A 12678-nucleotide genomic window follows, 5' to 3' on the forward strand; every position below is an offset into this window, starting at 1 on the left:
CTAAATTTTTGGCCACCACAGTGGGAGAGGGAGCAGGGCCCAGCACTGTCTGCCACCACTCAGGGGTCCAGGAGGTTTGTGCAGCGCCAAACAGCAAGATTTCTTTTTTTATCACGTTTATCTGTAGGAAATGCTCCGCCATCCACTCTGATATGGCTAGCATGCCCCAGGCAAAACGCTGATCAACTAGCTCCTTGTCTTTATCAAAAGACAGGAGTAGCTGTGTGTCGTCCGCGTAAGAGAACGGCGTAAAGCAGCACTACCGGATGACTTTAGCAAGGGGGGCCATATAGATGTTAAACAAAGTCGGGCTCAAACAGGAGCCCTGGGGAACCTCCTTGTTAAGCTTCAGGGTTTGCGATCGAAAAGGGCCCAGATTGATGGTCTGCCTGCGTTGGTCTAAGAAGCTTACAAGCCAGTTCAGAGCTTGTCCCTGCAGACAGCCCTCGCTGAGTCGCAGTTTCCGCTTCTGAGGAGTGTCAAAAGCTGCTGTCAGATCCAACAAGACCAACAGCATAGCTTTATCATCATCCAAGGCTAGTTTGATATAATCAGTGACCCAGATGAGAGTTGTCTCTGTGGAGTAATTAGGTCTGAACCCAGACTGCGAGGGATCAAGGATACCATTATCCTCAAGGTGGTTCATTAATTGGGTGTTAACATGACTTTCCGCCATTTTGCTCATGAGCGGTAGGGGCGAGGTGGGACGATAATTGGAAAGTACTTCGGCCGACACCTACTTTCTTCTTAATTGGAAGTACTTGGGCAATTTTCCAGTCACAAGGCAGACTACCCTCACTAAAAGAGGCATTCATGATCTCAGCAATAGGGGCGGCTAAGAGAGGGGCGAGGACAGCATATTTGAGGGCATGTATAACATCCAGAGGGGATCCTGATTTTGCCAATCTTAGCATGGTTTCCGCCTGCAAGACCTGAACAGGATTAAAATGATTCAGGAGTTTACCTAAGCATTCTGGTGGTACAGATTCAGTGACATCACTGGATTAGTGTTTTGGGAAAATTGATTGTTCATTGAATTGATTTTATCATCAAAGTACACAGCTAATTTATCACAAAGTTCCTGCGAGGAAGTAATCTGCTGGGTGCAGGCAGAGGGATTGGTAGAGGAGTTCAGATTTTTATAAAGCTCCTTTGATGAGTTTCCTGCCGGATTAAATTTAGTGATCAGGTGATCTTTACGTGCCTTTTAAAAAAAATTCTTATGGTAGATGGAGAGAGCCAATTTAAATTTAAGTCTCACTTTCCAACTGGGATTTGCGCCAGGATTTTTCCAAGCGTATACAACAGGATTTTTCAGTGCGTAAGTCAGCAGTGTACCAATCTTTACTTGGTAAAACCCATGTTATCATAGTGTATCGAGTGGAATACCTCAGATTTCCATGTGGCACAATAGACTATCACTGCATAAATTGATATCGAAAAAGGCTTGACAAGAGTCCTCTGGTCACTAACCACAGGGTATACAATATCAGCACTAGATTTGAAGATCTCTTCATATGGACAGACCTTACGTCAAATATGACCAAACATTAATTAAGAGACCGAAGCTTGGGTGACTGGTGTTTTAGAGTAAGGGTAACATGGTTGGGGTAGGGGCATACATAGCTTGGTCTACTTATCATACTCAGCCATAATCATAAATCATACATTCAGAGGTCCTAGGTCAACATCTAAGATTATGGACAAACTCAGGAAGAGACTGATGGCAGTAGTCTCCTTACACAAACATCTGTTTAAGGGTTGCGGAATCAGAAAATGAATATTTTGATAAACAAAGCCAATTAATTGTGCAGGAATGTTACATTGAAAAGAAATCTCTCTCACATCAGAGACATTGCATAATCAGTCAAGTCCTTTATTTCCTTCACAGGCCTAACCTAAACATGTGATACCAGGACAGTCTTGTGCGCCTGCTAGGCCTTCCCTTTGTTAGCTGCGTCCCTCTGTGATTAACACAAAGGCATTTATATGCAGATTCTATTGTGGTGGGTAGGTCCCATAAATGATCACACCCCAAGCATCGCACACAACGTTTGCAGTGATGGCGGAGGCTGAAGCTCAAAGATGGTAGAAGTGTATGGCTCAGTACAGAAAAATTTAAAAAGATTAGAAAAGAAGATCAGAATGAGCAAGTGCGTTGCACACAAAGTGTACTAATGTCAAAAGGAGATGGCACCCTTCTGGAGCCATCACTGCTGAAGACGCCAAGGGGTTTTGTAGGTGGAATTCTTTGTGGCACTGCCTGATGCTTATGCAGAAGTAAATACATTTTCAGGATGCAGGTAGACACATGGGGATAAGTCTAGAGGATGATTTTACTTTAAAAAATATCTATTAAGGAAAATGCTACTTACCAGTATGCATCTGTTTTTGGCATGTAGAGCTGCAGAGTTCTACACTTTGCATTAGATCACCACCTGGTGTTGGGCTCGGATGATTGCATGTTGTTGTCGTCTTGGAAGAAGTCTTTGTAGTCACGATATAGGTGACTCCTCCCTTGGACGATAGTGCGCATGGGCATCGGCTCCATCCTTAGATTGTTTTTCGCCATGATGGGAAATGATGGAGTTAGTAGAAAGATAGATAAAGGATGTCAATGCGTGTATATCTAATTAATATAAAAACTGGAATAGATACAGGTGTCGGGGAGGCGGGAGGGCGTGTAGAACTCTGCAGCTTTACATGCCAAGAACAGATGCACACTGGTAAGCAGCATTTTCGGTTCGAGGCATATGAGCTGCAGATTCTACACTTTGCATCGATTGTGCAGCAGTGTCTCCCCTAGCGGTGGTCACCTGTATCAGTTGCAGTAGTTTGAAACAGAGTTTTGAGGACAGCTTGGCCTACTGCAGCTTGCTGTTCAACACAATAGTGTTTAGTGAAGATGTATGTTGTAGACCATGTTGCTGCCTTGCAGATGTCTTCTAGGGGTATGTTCCCTAAGAAAGCCATGGAGGCTCCTAGTTTGCGTGTAGAGTGCGCTCCAGGAGGAACTGTTAAAGTGCATTTAGCTTTTTAGTAGCATATTTGTATACATTTAACAATCCACCTTGCAAATCCTGATTTGGAAATGGGGTTGCCTTTATGTGGTGGAGAGAAAACTACAAGTAGTTGTTTTGTCTTTTTAAATCATTTTGTCCTATCAATGTAATATAGAAGGGCTCTTTTGACATCTAGTGTTTGTGAGCTCTCGCTGCTACCGGATCGGGATTCTGAAAAAAGACAGGTAATTCTACCGATTGGTTTAGATGAAAAGGAGTAATTACTTTAGGAAGGAATTAAGGATTAGTTCTTAGATCCACTTTGTTACGGTGTAATTGTAAGAATGGTTCTTGTTTAGTAAAAGCTTGAATCTCACTAACTCTTCTAAGAGCGGTAATAGCAATGAGGAATGCTGTTTTTCATGTGAGAAATTGTAACTTACATCTGTGTAAAGGCTCAAATGGGGGTCCCATGAGCCTAGTAAGAACAATGTTTAGGTTCCACACTGGAGACTGGTAACCTAGGAGGAATAATTCTTTTTAATCCTTCCACGAAAGCTTTAATTGCTGGTACCCTGAACAATGACATATGATGTCTGTTTTGTAGGTATGCTGCAATGGCTGCAAGGTGTAATCATACATATGAATAAGCTAGATTACACATTTGTAAATGAAGCAAGTAACAGATAATATTTTGGATGGAAGCATCCAATGGATCAATTTGATTATTACAGTAAATGGCACATCTCTTCCATTTAGCTGCATAGCAAGCCCTAGTTGTAGGTCTTCCGGCTTCTTTAATAATATGCATACAGTCTGGTGGTAGGTTAAGATGACCAAACTCTAAGACTTCAGGAGCCAGATGGCCAGATTCAGTTGGTTTGGATCTGGATGTCTGATGTCTCCATGGTTCTGCGTTAGCATTGATGGTGTTAGAGACCGCTTTAGGTGTGGAACTATAGAAAGTTCCAACAGCGTGGTGAACCACGGTTGATGTGCCCATGTGGAAGCTACTAGTATCTTGAGAGACTGTTGTCTGAGCATGCGTACTACTAGTGGTATTAGTGGGATTGGCGGTAAAGCGTACGCAAATCTGCCTGACCAATTCATCCATAGCGCATTGCCCTTGGACAACGGGTGTGGAAGCTTGGCGGCGAAGGCTGGGCATTTTGCGTTCTCTTGTGTGGCAAACAGGTCTATGTCTGGATGACCCCATTTGTGAAAGAATGGTTGAAGAACTTGTGGATGTAGTTCCCATTCCTGAATCTGTGTCTGTCAACTTAACAGATCTGCTATCTGATTGTGAACTCCTGTAAGGTGTTGTGCAAGCAGATGTATGTTTTGTGGAATGGCCCACCTCCAAATATTTTGTGCAAGTTGAGACAGTTTCAGGGAATGTGTGCCTCCTTGTTTTTGTATCTAGTACATCGCTGTCATGTTGTCCGTCCGGATTAAGACAGCTTTGTTTTGAATGTGTCCTTAAAAGGACTTTAGTGCCATGAAAATTGCCAGCAATTCTAGATGAATGAGAAGCACATTTTGTTGAGTAATCCACCTTCCCCGAGTTGTGTGGTGGAGCAGATGTGCTCCCCATCCTGTTAGGGATATGTCTGTCAGTACTATTTGTGGAACTGGCTCTAGGAACGGCCGCCCTTTGGATACGTTTTTGGTGTTCCACCACTGCAGAGAGCGCGATGTGTGCGGTGGTCCACCAACACCAGGTCTGTTAGTTGTCCCTGAGCCTGGTTCCACGGTTGTGGCAGACATTCTTGTAGTGGACGCATCTGCAGTCTTGCATATGGCACATTAAAAATGCAAGATGCCATCATGCCTATTAGTCTCATGAACACTCTGGCAGGGAGAGAATGTTGCTTTAAAATGTTGCGACTAAAGCTTGAATGCTCTGTATCCTTGCTGGACTGGGATACGCTAGAGCTGTAGACGTGTTTATTGTAGCCCCTAGGTATTGATGTACATGAGAGGGCTGCAGATATGACTTGGTGTAGTTTATTGTGAATCCCAAGTTGTGCAGTGTTTGAATGGTCTGCGTCGTGTATTGGACACACTGAATGAATGACCTAGCTTTTATGAGCCAATCGTCTAGATATGGGAAGACATGGATGTGTTGCCTTCTGAGATGTGCTGCTTCTACTGCTAGGCACTTTGTGAACACGCTTGGCGCAGTTGTGACCCCGAATGGAAGGACCTTGAACTGATAGTGTTGTCCTTCCAGTACAAACCTGAGATACTTCCTGTGAGAAGGATGTATAGGAATGAGGAAGTAGGCGTCCTTTAGATCTAGTGTTGTAAGGAAATTGCCTTGTTGCAGCAATGGGAGAACTTTTTGCAAAGTGATCATATGAAAATGATCGGAGTGTATATATTGATTGAGGGGCCTGAGGTCTAGAATTGGTCTTAGTGTCCAGTCCTTTTTGGGTATTAGAAAATACAGTGAGTAAACCCCTGTTCCTTATGTTGTAAAGGGACCATTTCTTTTGCGTTCTTTTGAAGAAGTGATAGTACTTCTTGTTTGAGCAGCGTGAGATGTTCTGTGGACATTGGACGCTGTCTGGGTGGTATGTGTGGAGGGGTAGCTGTAAGTTCGAGCCAATAACCATATTGGATAATCTGTCTTACCCACTTGTCTGTTATAGCATTCCAGGCAGGTAGGAACTGTGTTATTCCCCCCACAGGAGTGGAATGCTGTTGGGGTAGCAGAGGCAAGCCACTTGTTTGTGGTGGAAGAGGTTCGATTGTTGATAGTCCCTCGACCTCTTCCCTTATTATTGTTGCCTCCTCTATAACCTCTACCAGGGGATGTTTGTGTGTTCGCTTTGAAGGAAGCTGAATTGTCTGCTCCAGCTTGTTTGGAGTCTCCTCTATAACAGGAGCGACGAAAGGAGCCTCTAGCTTGGGTGGGTTGTAAAGCTCCCAATGATTTGGCTGTATCTGTCTTTTTTCATTTTTTCCAGTTCTGTGTCTATCTCTGGACTAAACAATTGCTGTTGGTTAAATGGGGCATTTAAGATGGTAGTTTGCCCTTCCTGCTTAAACCCGGAGATGCGTAGCCACGCGTGATGTCTAAGTAGGAAACTAGTGTTTATAGCTCTAGATGCAGTACCTGCCACATCGAGAGCGCATTTAGAGGCATTAGAAATTAATTTGCCTTCCTGTATGAGGTCATTTGCCTGCGCTCTGTATTGATCAGGAAGATGTTGCAGCAATGTTTCTAACTGATCATAATAAGCCCTATCATATCTTGCAAGGAGGGCTTGTGTATTAGCTATACGCCATGTATTGCTAGCCTGGGCAGCTATCCTCTTGCCTGAAGCATCTATGACCTTAGAGACTTTATCAGGGGGTGGTGCTTCACCTGATGTCTGAGTTAGCTCTTTTCCTAGCATTTGACACTACTAGGGAATCTAAAGGTAGCTATCCTTTAATATAGGCAGGATCTGCAGGAGCGGGTCTGTATTTTTTCTCTATTCTAGGGTTTAAAATCCTAGAACGTACGGGATCTTTAAATACCTCAGGGGCATGTTTAATAACACCTTTGATCATAGGTAGGAGCTGAACAGATCTTTGTGATTGTTCAAAGGAATCTAATAAGAAATCCTCTTCTGGCTCATCTGAATGCATTGTGACTTTATAATATGTGGCTGCCCTATTTAATAGGTGCCCAAAACAAATATTGTCCTCTGGTGGAGAAGGTTTGGATGGCTATGTATGTGGGTCAGGAATATCTGGCACATCTTGTGGGTTTGGGTACTCCCAGTCTGGATCACCACTAGGGTAGGGGAAAGACTCATCTGGATCTACCCCGCATCCCATGCTGTATTTATCTTCATTTTGAGGTGTATGTAAAGAATGATGAGGAGAGTTATCTGGAGAATTTACAGGTGAGATATTAAGAGGAATAGGAGATGAAGGTGAGGGAAGAATAGGAGAAGAAGGGTGCATAGGGGATGTGGCATTATCCTTCTTAACAGGCACTGCAGGTGTAGGTGATGTGTCTGACTTCCTCTTCCTGTGTGGTGTAGTAGATACATGACCAGTCTTTGGATCAATGTAAATTTTCTTTTGTAGAGGATCAGGTTGGAAAAGCTTTTCCTGTAGAACCGTTGCCGGCGCCTATTTCTTCGGTTCCTGGCGTGGTTTTTCCTTGTCTTTAGCCTTAGGAGCAGTAATAGGGTCCTTTGGCTTCGGTTTCGGCATCAAAGGTATTGTTTTCGGGGCCGAAGGCGGTTTCGAGGGCTTGATGGCGTCGGAAACAGGCTTTGTTGGTTTCGGTACTGAAGGTATTGGCTTCAGGGTCGAAGCTGGTTTTGTCGGCTTTGAGGCGTCAGAAACGGGCTTCATGTTTTTGTCTTTTGAAGTAGATCGTTTCGGAACCAGGGCTTCTTTCGATCTCGGTGCCGAGGGGGCTGGTGGGATCGGCATGAATTTGAATTTGAATTTAAAATACTTATATAGCTCAGCGTTCACCAGACGGTTTCTTGGCGCTTTGAAGGCATGATAATAAGGAGCGAAGCAGTAGATGAATTACTGCAGGAAAGCCTGATTGAACAAAAAGGTTTTCAAGCCCTTGCGGAAGAGGGAGTAGTGTTTAGTCGACCGCAGATGGTCGGGGAGGGACGTCACGTGCGGTTTGCTCGATAAGGAGCTACCGGAAGGCTTAATTATTCTCTTCGGAGACGGGCTCGATGGCGGGGCTTTCGAAGTGTCCTTTCGGTCGTGACTGGGCCCCATGGGCGGAGTGTTGACCCTTGCCCTCGATTTTGATGGGGATGGGTCAGGGGCAGTAGTACTCACACGTTGACCCGAAGGTATGAAGTCATCGGCATAGTCTGCCTCGGACACGATTTGTAGATCGTCAGAATCCTACTCTGGAACGAGCGGAACCTCTTTGTCGAAGATATCCACCGGTTTCGGTGCCGATCTTTACATGTGTCGACGGGCCCTCCGCTCTCAGATAGTCTTTTTTCGATTGAAAAGATGCACAGGTTGTGCAGCTTGGCTCGTCGTGTTCTGGTGATAAGCACAGGTTACAGACCTTATGGTGGTCACTGTGTGGAAACTTTGCTCCACACTCGGGGCATTTTTTGAATGTCGTCCTTTCCATGAGGTGTAGGCGTGGATAGGCCCAACGGCCCACGTCGACGACCGGAATCGAGCCGATGAGTCGAGTCGATGTTGTTGTTGGTCTCGAAGTTGTTTATAAAGTTCTTTCGCATCGAACTACTGTTCAGGGTAGATTTCGGAGCAGAAAAGTTACATCCGAACCCAGTGGTGGAAAAAAACAATCTTAGGATGGAGCCGATGCCCATGCGCTCCATCGTCCAAGGGAGGAGTCACCTATCTCGTGACTACAAAGACCTCTTCCAGGACAACAACAACATGCAATCATCCGAGCCCAACACCAGGTGGCGATCTAATACAAAGTGTAGAATCTGCAGCTCATATGCCTCGAACATTACATTCTTAATACAAAAAAGTTACAAATTGCATTATGCACCAAACACTGAAAGATGTGCACTCCTAGATTCAACTTTGCTACCAAAACTAAGTGACATAAAAAATAAAAGACGAACAACTATAACCTAGGATCTTTTTTCATAAGGTGGGTCTTGAAGATGGCCGCCTAGTTACCAGAATAACAGCAGAAAAGCGGATACCACCATTTTTGATGGCTGTACGTAGTAAGCTCATGTAGGTGGTCAAGATCTCTGTTAAGAGGGAAGACTCAGGGTAATGGAAAACTTTCTTCCCCAATTAAAACTTATTGAGGCACAAAGCAACAATAAGAACAATGTAGAATTTACATTCTCTTGCCACCCTTCAGTTTGTCCTCTGAGGGGGAAACATTTTGAATAAAAAAGTGGGTGAACTGAGGGATGTGCAGTGTTGAAACAATAACTCCACTGTATCCTCATGTAGGTCTCACTCAAGAGGGATGGACTATGGTTGCTTGCTCATCTTGTCAGCTTAGGTATTCTAATTTTCTGACAGATCAGAACGGTAGAGGAACAAGCGCTGTCTTGGGACACACAATGAAACTTCTATTGGCAGCCAGGCTAACCTCCATCTTCGGTCACAAAGAACAAGGCTGTTTTCTGTGCATTAAGGTGCATATCGTTTTGGCCAGCAAACCCTAGAGGAAGACTTGCATTTACAAAGAACACTTTCTTCCATGCCATGCTGCATATAAGGTCTGGTGTCTGCTGAATCTCCCAGATCACGCACTTGAAGCTGTGCTGTAGTAGTCTCTCATCCAGGACAACTCTGGCTCTACTTGGTTAATATGTAGCTCCAACAAAAGGTTAAGAAAAATGGTTGCATTGTAACTGGCCAAAATTGGTGGGGGCTGGGGGTTTAAGGGCATGTGTGCTTAAGACAAATGTGATTACTTTGCTTTGGTAAAGAAATCTACCGGCCACAAAGCAGAGATCATTCCGCTATATGTAGAACTATAATGAAGATTCATTAATCTAACTGGAAGCAGGGCTGGATTCGATTAATATCTATTTTTTTGTCTTTAAAAGCAATAGCACAGAAGCAGGTCCAGCATATTCACCACCAACATCAGATTGAGAAGACAGCTGTACGGGGGGAAAAGAGTAAATTTGAAGCTCCTCTAACATTATAAAGCAGTCCCTGGTGATAGTTTTATCCAAGAACAGATGTGCACAGAAACCACTGTATTAAAACTGCAAGTACGGGTTCCACATTGGCATATAGCATTAGTGAGCTCATTAAGTCCGTTCTGATTCTTAGGATACTGAGAAGTGAGATGGCAAGGAGACCTTAATTAAAGAAAACTGTGAGGTGTTCTTTAATGACTAATACCTAGCTAATCAGTGAACATTATCACCTATGAGCAAAATAAAATGCAGTATATGGACGCTGTGCCTGATGCAGATTTCCACTGGGGTTCCCTGAGAAATCAGGTAATTTCTAAGCTTGGAATCTGTTGCAGAGAACACCATATATAGGGAATGGATGCCTCTGTGCAAATGCACATGTACATTTTTTGTGTAAGAGGAGGAATGGAGAAACCTTTTCTCCTACACCCAACTGGAGGGTTATCCATTTCCCTTCTTGCCCTGGACAATGTATTTATGGCAGCACTTGGCTTAAGAAAATATATGACCCTTGCAGGCTGGAAAAGGGAAAGGTAGTTTGTGAACATTCACAAACATGCTTGTTTGTAGCAGCCAAGCCTTGAACACCCTCAATCCAACTGCTGTATTGGAATTTACAAGTGCACAGGTGTTCGCAATTGTGGCAGAGACTTCTGTCCCCTAAAATGGCATACACCTGCAAGAAATCCAGGTCAGACACACCTGTTACAAATTCAATCAAACTGGAGTTTATTTCCAAATGTATCTTTATGAATAGACCCGTGTGTCCTTCAGAACCATCATTACCAAAGTAACCTTTTTTATGATGGCTACATCTTCTAGTAGATTCTTCTTTCTATAAAGGTTCTAAAGCAGCACCCTTTGTGATGTGGGATGTGGGATTAAGTAATGACCATTATAACGCAATATCAACACAGCCTGGGAAAAGTATGCATCAATGTGGGCTTTAGTCTTAGGCAGTAGTGCTTGGGGAAAACATGCAGGGATGGCCATGTGGCTGTCTAGCAGAAGCCCACTACAAGATTCCTCTTGCAAGAGCCATAAAAGTAGCCCATTGCAATCCGGGGGTAGTTTCTTGCTCAAGGCGTAGTAGATTTTGAAAACAAAACATGACCTAGTGCAAAATGTCATGTTTGGACACAAGCTTATCTTTGTTGGCTGTGGTGAAGACCACAAGGAGCTGATCAGCCCTGATTTAATAGGTTAGAACATACATACAACATGGCTGTGATACAGTCTATACACTGGTCTAACTCTTTGGTGGGATGAGGTGAAGAGAAGGAAGAAGGAAGGGAAACAGACTGGCCCTTGTGAGAGGTAGATTCCACACTGAGAAGGAAGCATGTAGATAAGTAGCATCAACAGATCTTGGTTGGAAACTGAAAGTTGGATGAACTGAGAGGTCCTGAAGATCTCCGACTCTATAGGCTGAAGTTATTACTACCAACAGTATTGTCTTCAGAGTGAAAAGTCAAATATGGCAACTGCGCACTGTGTCAAGTGGGGATGCTTTTGGAAAACGCAAGACAAAATTCAGCTCCCACTGAGAATAATGAACAATGCGGGAGGGCTTGGAGTGGTTCCGTGACCGATCCCAAGAGCTTACTCTCGACCACGAGCGTTGCATGTCGAGCGGCGAGAGGCATGAGGGACCGCTCTCTGAAGCCTTGGGCTGCAAAGGCAATTGACACAGGTTTTGGTGTTGTGATCGCACTCCAGACACCAGAGGCACATCAAATAGGGCCGGGCCGTCACCGACATCTGCCGGTGATAGACGCCACACAGCCTGAAACCAGCTTTCCTAGAAGACGTCCTTGACGCACCAGGAGATCAGCCTCATTTAAATAAAAAAAAAAAAAAAAGGTCAGACAAAAAAAGACTGGGGGTAGCTCTTCTCTGGATCTGCGCTGACTGACGTGGAAAAAAAAGAACGGATGCCAGTGCGCTACCGATTTAGGCACAGTGCACAGCTCTTCTGGGGTAGAAGACGCCACGTGTAGCCAAACCGTGCCACCTACTGACATACACAGGTACTGCTCTCGAAAATTTTCTGGATCCAGTCTGACTGATGCCTGGGGATTATGCTAAGGTAAGAATTCTGAGGCTTGAAGTCCATCAAAAATAAATATATTTATATACATACAATTACAATACAATAAACGTTCAATATAGATTTCAAGCAGTAAACATCACAACTAAAGCAACATCGCCATTAGTCACAAGGACTCCCAAAAAGTCAAAAAGAAAACTTGGTTGAATATTTATTTATTTATTTAATTTGTATAGCGTGTTATAACCACCGGGGTCTCTAAGCGCTGATTGTCCAGGTTACATAGTGGGGCTTGGCATTTTACTTGATTTTGACAGTGCACCTAGTGGCCGCTCCATGCTTGCTTAAACAAAACAGTTTTTAACTTTTTTCTGAAGGCTAACAAATTGCGTTCCTTCCTTAGTTCTGGGGCCAGTTTGTTCCACAGAGCTGGGAGTGTTTTGGAGAAAGCACGTCCTCCCACCGTGGCCAATTTAAACCGGGATTGGGATAGGAGAGTAGCATCTGATGAACGTAAAGTCCTGCTCGGCGTATAAAGGGATAGTCGGGACTTCAGATATTTTGGTGCATTCCCGTACAACGCCTTGTGCACTATACACAGTCCTTTGAATACTACTCTCTGCCGAATTGGGAGCCAATGAAGCTCCTGCATCAGAGGGGACGAGTGGGTCATCCTGGGTTTCTTGTAAATCAGCCTGGCTGCGTCGTTCATAACCCCCTGTAGCTTATCCAGCAGCCGCTGGGGTAGCCCTATATACAGAGAGTTTCCATAATCCAGCCTGGCCAGGATTATAGCTGAAACCACATGTTTCAGGGTGGAAAACGAAAGCAGTGCCGATATTTTTCTCAATTGCCGCATTAAGCCAATACAGGTACCCACTACAGTCGTGACTTGTTTTTCCATGGAGAGTTTTCCATCCATGTACAGACCCAGATTTTTAACTGCAGCCGCTGGTTTCGGTGGCACACCAAGCTCTACAGGCCA

The 12678-nt window shown here is 44.2% G+C and overlaps 1 protein-coding gene across 1 annotated transcript in view; it reads right to left on the bottom strand.

Moving 5' to 3' along the window:
• The window catches only part of KIF20B (kinesin family member 20B), an 870233-nt gene that overhangs the window by 260569 nt on the left and 596986 nt on the right, over positions 1-12678 (bottom strand). The window lies entirely within an intron of this gene.

This window comes from Lissotriton vulgaris, chromosome 5 (genome assembly GCF_964263255.1).
Source record: "Lissotriton vulgaris chromosome 5, aLisVul1.2, whole genome shotgun sequence".
Taxonomy (NCBI): domain Eukaryota; kingdom Metazoa; phylum Chordata; class Amphibia; order Caudata; family Salamandridae; genus Lissotriton; species Lissotriton vulgaris.